The sequence below is a fragment of the Apium graveolens genome, chromosome 8, assembly GCF_009905375.1.
Source record: "Apium graveolens cultivar Ventura chromosome 8, ASM990537v1, whole genome shotgun sequence".
Taxonomy (NCBI): Eukaryota; Viridiplantae; Streptophyta; class Magnoliopsida; order Apiales; family Apiaceae; genus Apium; species Apium graveolens.
In genome coordinates, this window is record NC_133654.1 from 197,406,945 (window position 1) to 197,416,503 (window position 9,559).

The following is a 9,559-nucleotide window of genomic DNA, read 5'->3' on the forward strand; positions in this document are numbered from 1 at the left end:
AGCTATTGGGTCATGCACCTGCTACTAAGGAGCTGAATGGTGGCAGACTACAACTAAGTTGGCTCAATTCAAAGTTTAAATCACTTCCTGATGATCCATCTAATGACAGCTAACACGTTATACATTGTCATACTTACTGCAGCTTTTTGCCGGAGTTATGTTGACAGATCATTTTGGAGGTCAGGTACACTGCATGTTTCCACTATTGATTTAAGATTTTAGCCGTTGTAAGATATTTTCTTGGGGGGCTACTGTTCTAGTTTACTTGTTTAGAGAGTTATGTAAATCTTATAAGATAGGTGTTGAGGAGAATGCACGATGCTTTTTTTTTACTTCAGTTGTGGACATGGTCTAGGTTGCATACATTAGCTCCCGTTCCTCATGGTCCAGTGTCAGCTGATCGTTTTTGGAACTACCAGGCGTGTCCATATGGGATGAAATGGTGTGACAATTTAAAGTTTAGTGATACGATTTCACATGTGTTGTACTCAAATTGTCTGTCTTTGGATGTTCTTGCACCTTCTCAATTTATGTGGGAGCCATATACAGATGAGGTTCTTGCAAAGCTACCTAAACATTTGAAGGAAGGTAGTAGTATTTTTTTATACAAGGGGTCGTTGATCTGTTTTCATATTATAGATAGATGTTTGCGACAGTTTGGTTTGTTTCAAGACATACAACCTGCTGATTTATATTCTCCTAAGCTTCATATAATTACTTTGCAAGGAATGCAATCTAGTGGGTGGCAGTTTGTTCATCGTCTACGTATAGAACTTTGGAACAATCGAGCATAAAATGTAGTCAGTCTTGGTGTAAATGACATAGTTGGGGTAATCTCTCACTACAATGAATGGTATAACAGCGTTATCCATTTGTATCATACACGCATTGCTAGATCACACTACTTCTTGGTAAATCAAGTATTTATGTCTAAATGAAAATTGTTCACATTTATACACACACATGCTACTCATTTGAAATTACTTGTTAATATCATTTAGTTTTTTGTATTATTGATGCTTACTGTTTTAATTTCATTTCATCTTTTTAGCATGATTTATTTGATCGTATAACTGTTATAGCAACAGGTAAAATACAAGGAACTATTGAAGACATAGAAATTAATGCCACTGAAGGTAGATAGATTGTAAAGGACCAGTTCTGCTATTGTTTACATCCTGATCGACGAGAAAAAAAAATGAAGTTGGATCAAAGCCCAAAAAGGCCGGTCACAAAGGAGGTCGTGGAGGTGTCAATGATCCACGTAATAAGAAGAAAAAGGTGTCGGATGATCAGGTTGGTAATGGCCATGATGAACATTTTGATGATGGCGTAGATGTTCATTTGGATGAGGATGAAGCTTATGTATGGGGCACTTTTAGTAATGTTCAGGACGATCAAGCAGGATGAGATAATTCCGAGTGCAGAGTTGTTTATCACCGCGAGATGCCTATCTAAATTGGAATTTACGGCCACCTGGAGACTTTTTGAGGATGTCTAATACTGATGTTGCACCATTGAGAAAGGTCCGTTTGAGGAAGATCAAGCAGAAAAAATTAACTTAGCAGATGCAGTTGTTTCTAGACCACGAGATGCCTATCCAAATTGAAATTTACTGCCATCTGGTGACGTTTTACAAATGTCTAATGCCGAAGTTGCACCATATGAGAAAGGTCAGGTTGAAGATGATTTGCCATTTTCATATCATGTACAATAGCCTACACATTTAGCAATAATAAAATTTATTTGTGTTACGCTCCTTTTGTCCTCTATTAATAAATTTATTTGTGTTTTATTTTGTTAAATGTAATATCCCGTATTTTCACAATTATTTATTATTATTGTTTGAGTATTTTGTGGGAGTTTTCTGACATGAAAGAAATAAAATTATTTTATGATATTCAAATATAGTTTTTAATGACTATTTTGTTACGCGTTAAATAAATTATTATGTGTTTATTTCATTTTAAAATGTTTCCTGGTCAAAAATATTTGTGATAGATATTATATGTGGTCCCTTAAGGCTCTTGATATTTTTTCGGATAATTTTTATATGTTTAAAGTGTAATTATATGAAAATATAAGTTATTTGGACGCGTGCCAAATTGCTTTAATTATATGTTATGTGTTTAGTCTCGGTTTGCTGACATATTTTATATTGATTTTCCAGCTTTATTTTATATTTATAAATTATTTCATTTTCTTAAAATTTATCGGACCGAGACCCAACCGAGATGTCAAAGCTAATAAAATATATATTTTAATTTTTACAAAATCAAAGATCTTTCGGATTTTCAATGTTTCTGTATTTTTGAGATATTCATAATTTCTCGAGAATTTTAATATAGTTTTTATATTTATTTTAAAATAAAATTTTTAAATCATTTTTCATAAATTATTATTTCTGGGCTAGTTATTTTAATTGCGATATTGAAACATCATTTATTGATATACGGGGTATTATTTTTCTGTTAATATAAATAGCCAAAAAATTATTTTTAAATTTTATAAAAATCATAATTTAGCAGATAATTTCAAACACAAGTCATATACGGTTTTGTGTTCATCAATCCATTCTTCATACAAATCGTGTGATTTCAGAGTTGTAGATCACTATTTTGACGATCTAGTAGTCGAATTGAAGTTCTCGACGAGCACATTCCTTTGATACATGAATTATTAACTAAAGTTGAGTAATTCTTAAAAATGATATTTTTCATTTTGGTCGGATTTGGGTTCCTGGTGTCTGATGTGCTTTTGTTGTTTTAAATATTATAATTAGCTTCAACATGATGTTTTCAGTCAAATGATATCAATTTTATTGATGTTGTAGTTCAGATTAATATAAGTCGAGTTCAAGGTTTTCAGCATTTTTATTTTTCGATTATATGGATTATACAGGCTTTTGTTGTTACTTTTGATTATATTAATCGATTATATGTTTCGTAAACTTCATTTTGGTATATTATTTGCAAGTTTTGGTTAAGATTTGAGGCGTTCGGGTTTTTGGCCAGAGAGCGCTCGAACCTTAGTTCGATTTTGCTCGGATTTTTAGTTTCTGGTGTTTTTTGTTGACGTTATAAGTATATATGTATTTCTGGGATGATTTGGAATTGATTGGGATAAAAACCGGAGTCGAACCATGCCGTTTTTCCTGTAATCTGACCTCACTGGAGGTATTTGAAGCTCGCCAGGTTATAGAAATATTCCAGCGAGTTCTTCAAGATTCACGGTCGTTTTCCCCACCAATTTCTTGTTTGATCCGAGATTAAAGGAGACCCAAAACCAAAAGGTGTTTTTGTGATTTATTTTCTAAAAAATAAATCAAAATTCTTTTCTTATTCCAAAAATTTATCTTAAATTCACATTTTAATTTGATTAATTATTTTAAATAATTATTTGAAATATTTTAGTTCCAGAAATTATTTTCTTTATTATTTTCAAAAATCCTAATTTTATGTAAATTATTTTTAATTTATTTTACTTAAATATTTATTACTTTAATTAGTTGATTGATTCATTTAATCAATTAATTATATTTATAAATAGTTAAATAAATATAATTATTTATAATTAAGCCAAATAAGGTTTTAAATATGTTTTGGATTTTTCAAATTATAGGAATGTATTAAATAATTAATTAATATTATTATTAATTGAATTAGTCATATTTTATTGATATTAAATAAACCATTTGCTCGTTTTAAACGAATCAAGTCCGTTTTAAACGAAATGAACGCGTCTAGACTTAAAAAATTATAACGCTTCTACTAAAAATACTTTCGAGGTTTAAATTCTTTTGTATTTAAAGGTCGCTTATTTTGTAAATGTTTTTGAGTCAGATATTTACAGAAAAGTCATATTTTGATGTTAGAAGAAATTGATGATATCAGCATATAAACCATCAGAGTTTATTTATCAGTATTTGATATCATAGTTTAGCAGGGGTGGCGTTATCAGTAATTGTCATCAGCATTTTCTGATCAGCATTTGACATCATCATTTGGTCACTTCAGCTGAAAGTCATGAGATATCGAAGAAGGAAAGGAATTGCAGAATACATGTCGGTGTATGACTTTACTTCTAGTAGCAATCAATACATGGATATGTTTTAGGATTCCTTATTGTAATTGAATATGATTCCTTATTGATTGTGAAGCTGTGCAGTATATAAGCACAAATTAGGTTTACACTATATGTGTCAGGAATTGATATAGCTTTTATGTAATCTAGCAGCTCTGAAGGATTATTTTTCATCCTTTGAGAGAGTAATTTTATAATCAATTTTTATCAATCAATACAAAACTGTTTCATTCTGTTGAGTACTTAATTCGATTTGTCTACATAAACTATATTTACCCCCCTCTACAGTTGTATTAAGTACCTAACAATTGGTATCAGACCTTGTTGTTGATATACAAACAGTTTAAGATCTAAAATCAATTTATAATGGCAGACAAAAAACCTCAACAAAATCCCCCACCTCCACCATCAGCCATTCAACCTATCAATCACAATATGAGCATATATGAGGCTATCAAGGTTCCAATTCTGAAGATTCATGAATATCCAATTTGGAAGATAAAGATGGTCATATTTCTGGAAGCAACAGATCCTGAATATCTGAACAGGATTTATGATGGTCCTCACAGCCCAATGAAATTAGCAGTTGATGTTGCTGGCCAAGAAGAAAAGATGGTTGATAAAGATAAGAAGGACTATTATTTTGAGGATTATTCTTCTATTATGAAAGATGCAAAAGTGAGACATATTTTACATAGTAGTCTTGACAGTGTCATGTCCAATAGAGTCATTGGATGGAAAACTGCCAAAGAAATTTGGGGTACTTTGGAGGTCAAATGTCAAGGTACCACTGCTATAAAAAAGAACAGAAGAACAATACTAACTCGGGAGTTTGAGCACTTTTGATTCAAAGTCTGATGAATCCTTGACTAAAATCTATTAAAGGTTGTAAAAGTTGATGAATGACTTGTCACTAGTTGACAAAGAGTATGATCTAGAAGATTCTAACTTGAAGTTTCTTCTTGCACTCCCTGAAAGTGGGACTTGAAAGTCACATCTATAAGGGATAATTATGATCTTGATGATATATCTCTATATGAGATCTATGGCATGCTGAAGCCTCATGAACTGGAGATGAAGCAAAGAAAAAAGAGAAAAGGACCAATGGAGAAAGCTAGGAGGAAAAGCCACTTTAAAGTCAAAGTCAAGATTGCAAAGTCTGATACCGAGTCATCAAACTCTGATGATGACTCAAACTCTGAAAGTGAATCAGGCATTGAAGATAATCATGATAACAATAAAGATATTGAGCAAATGGTTCCTTTTTTGGTTAAAAAGCTTCAAGAAAATGGCCTATAAGGACTTGAAGAACAAGAACAAGAAGTTTTTCAGAAAAAGATCCAGCTCCTCAAACTCTGATTTAGAAATTACAGGAAAAACTCTAATGATATGGAGTCAAAATATGGGAAATATGACAAGTCGAAGGAAAGGTGCTACAACTGTGATGCAGTAGGACACTTTACAGCTGACTGCAGAAAGCCAAGGGCTAAGAAGAAACAAGCCTTGATCCCACTAAGAAGAACTGGGATGATACATCAGAATCAGATGATGGTGTTAACTATGCTCTTATGGCAATTGCTGATATTGAGGCTGACTCTACTGAATTAAAGGCACCTCAAACCACACTTACTTTTGATACTAATGATGTTTGTGAACTAAGATTGTTTCTTAAATATCTACATGTTAGTTATAGGGATCAAACACTTGAAAATGCTAGGATTAAAGCTGAAAATTTTGATCTGAAGAAAACACCTAGAAGCTAAGTTGATTTTCATGCTGGAAATTGAAAAAGAAAGAGACAATGTTGTTTATGTTAAAGAAAAACTGTTAGAAAAGCATGCTTATCTAGATAAAGAATTATCTAAAGAATGAGAAGTGAATAAACTTTGGACTAATTCAGAAAAAACAACTCAGGGTTTAATAAAAAATAGCTGTTGAGGATCAGGATTAGGATATACTGATAAAAATAATCCTGATAAAAGAAATAAAAAGGAAACTGAGAAAGTTAAACCGATAAATAATGATGAAAAGGTAAAACTGAATAAGTCTCGGTTAAGACCTATTAAGTTTAACTTAAGTGCTAATGCTATTAAGTCAGTTAATGAAAAAGGGTCAACATCAGTATCTTAGTCAAATTTAAAAACTGATCAGTATGAACCAGTTCATACAAAATCAGTAAATATTGGTTTAGTGACTCAGATGCAGCTTCAGCAAAAGCTGAAGGATGTTAAAATGAAAAACAAGAAAAAATAGCCTAGAAAGAATAAGAATGAAAAAGAAGGCGTTAATAAAAAGAACAAATATAAACCCATCTCTAATGCACCTAGAAAGGTTTGTTTTAACTGTGGTAGTGCTAATCATCTTGTTGTTGCTTGCATAAAGAAAAAGATACATGATGTTCCTCATAAGTCATAGTTTAGGAATAAAACAGTTAGATATAAACCGCAGAATCCATTTTTTCATTGTGGTAGTGTTTGGCATTCAATTTACACGTGTAAAAAGTATCACAATTTGTATTATGATTACTATGAACTGAAACCCTCTTTAAAAAAATCAAAATTTTCTTATGTGTGTGTAAACTCTGATATTAAGAATGTTAGCATAAACTCTGATTCAAATCTTCTGCTGTGAATGTTAACAAACTTAAAAAGGCCGAAGGATCCAAGCAAGTCTGGGTCCTTAAAAAAAATAATTAATTGTTAAATATGTTTGCAAGGTAACAGGAAAAATTCTTTAGTCTTGGACAGTGGATTCTTAGGATATATGACTGGAAATAAATCACTACTATCAGAGTTTATGGAGGAAGCTGGCCCAAATGTTTCTTATGGAGATGGCAATGTAGGAAAGACTTTGGGATATGGCAAGATTAAGCTTGGAAATATTATCATTGAGAATGTAGCTCTAGTTGTAGAGCATAATCTGATCAGTGTGAGTCAAATCTGTGACAAAGGTTACCATGTAAATATTTATGAGGAACATTGTGAAATAATTGTCAGTAAATGACAGGGTTGCAATGACTGGTTACAGACATGGTAACTTATATGAAGCCAGGGTCTCCATAAATACTGATAATTCAAATATTTGTCTGCTTAGTAGAGCATCTGTGGAAGACAACTGGAACTAGCATAAAAGACTCTCTCATCTTAATTTCAACAACATCAATGAACTTGTAAAGAGAGATCTTATGAGAGGATTTCCAAATGCAATATTTACTCATGATGGGTTATGTGACTCATGCCAGAAAGCCATGTTAAGAAAATCATCTTTAAAGAGTAAAACTAAATCCTCAATTGTTGAATCATATCACTTGCTCCATATTGATCTTTTTGGTCCAGTCAATGTAATGTAAATTGCAAAGAAGAGGTATGCACTTGTTATTGCTGATGAATATATAAGATACACATAGGTGTATTTTCTGCACACCAAGGATGAGACACCATACATTCTTCTTGATCATGTAAGAGAACTGGAAAAAGGATCAACTCAAAAAGTCAAGATCATTAGAAGTGATAATGGAACTGAATTCAAGAACATCACTATGGAAGAATTCTGCAAATACAAGGGGATCAAATAGGAATTTTCTGCCCCTGGAACTCCACAACATAATGGAGTTTTTGAAAGAAATAATAGAACCCTCATAGAAGCTGAAAGAACCATGCTTGAAAAAGCAAAGCTACTAACCTATTTATGGGCCGAGGCTGTACAAATTGCTTGCTTCACATAAACTGCAACATTGATCAACAAGCATGGCAAAACACCATTTGAGATGGCAAAAGGAAAGAAGCCAAATTTTAAGTACTTTCATATATTTGGTTGCAAATATTTTGTTCTCAAAACTCATCCTGAACAGCTTACAGAATTTGATATAAAAGATGATGAAGGAATTTTTGTTGGATATCCACTGTCAACAAAAGCTTTCGAAGTTTATAATCTGAGAACAAGGGTGGTCATGGAATCTATTCATGTGTCTTTTGATGTTAAGAAAATTACAGGTCTAGAGGATGCAGATGACCGTGAAGAATTGAGATTTAAAAATGAAGTACCATATGATGAACCTTTAAATCCTGACAGTTAGTCAGATGCTGATAATCTGACAAATCCTGATACAACAAATCCTGACATCACTTTAAACTCTGATGAGCCATATGTCAGTGACAACTCTTCAAATACTGAAGCACGTGTTGAGGGGGAGCAACATGGTTCACATCAAGGTGCAAGTGATTCAATATAAGAAACATCAGTAGATACTCCATCAGACTCTAATTCCTCAAATACTGATGAAGCAAATACTGATATGACTAGAAATACTGATTCAGGAGGAGCATCAGGAAATAACAGTGGTACAAGGCAAAATGAAACAAGAGACTTCATGATTCAAGGGGAGGTTCTAATTTAAGAAGTCAACTTCCTTCTGCAAGAAAATGGACTGTCACATAAATTTGACCTAATCATTGGAAATCCTGATAGTGGTATAAAGACAAAAAAGCCACTTAAAATGTCTGTGTTTATCATTCTTTTCTATCTCAAACTGAACCAAAAAAACTGGAAGAAGCTCTGCAAGATGCTGACTGGATCACAACAATGCAAGAGGAATTGAATGAATTTGAAAGGAACAAAGTTCAGACTCTTATGCCAAGACCAAAAAATAGATCAGTTGTTGGTAAAAGTGAGTGTTCAGAAACAAGACTGATAGTGAGGGCATTATTACAAGGAATAAAGCAAGGATGGTTGCAAATGGCTATTCACAACAAGAAGGCATTGATTATGATGAGACTTTTGCTCCAGCTGCAAGGCTTGAGGTAATCAGAATTTTTCTAGCATATGTTGCTCACATGAAGTTCAAAGTGTTCTAAATGGATGTGAAGAGTGCATTTCTAAATGGTGAAATTGAAGAGAAAGTTTATATTGAACAGTCTCCAAGGTTTATTGATCCAAAATATCCAGATCATGTATACAAACTGGATAAAGTACTCTATGGACTAAAGCAAGCTCCAAGAGCCTGGTATGAAACACTTGCTCAATTTCTGTTGGAAAGTGATTTCAACAGAGGTATAATTGATAAGACTCTATTTTATAAGGATCATGGTAAGGACTTGTTGTTAGTTCAGATATATGTTGATAATATCATTTTTGGTTCTACTAATGATAAACTCTTTGAGAGGTTTACAAAGCTAATGCAGTCTAGATATCAAATGAGTATGATGAGAGAATTGAGTTATTTTATGAGATTACAAGTGAAGCAGACATATAAAGGAATCTTCATATACCAAGCAAAATATACCAGGAATTTACTCAAAAGATTTGGAATGCAAGACAGTTCAACTACAACAACTCCCATGGCCACTGCAACCAAGTTAGATTTAAATATTGTTTCATCAGTAGATATAACTAACTACAGAGGTATGATCGGCTTACTCCTATATTTGACTGCTAGTAGACCTGATTTCATGTATGCTACCTGTCTGTGTGCAAGGTT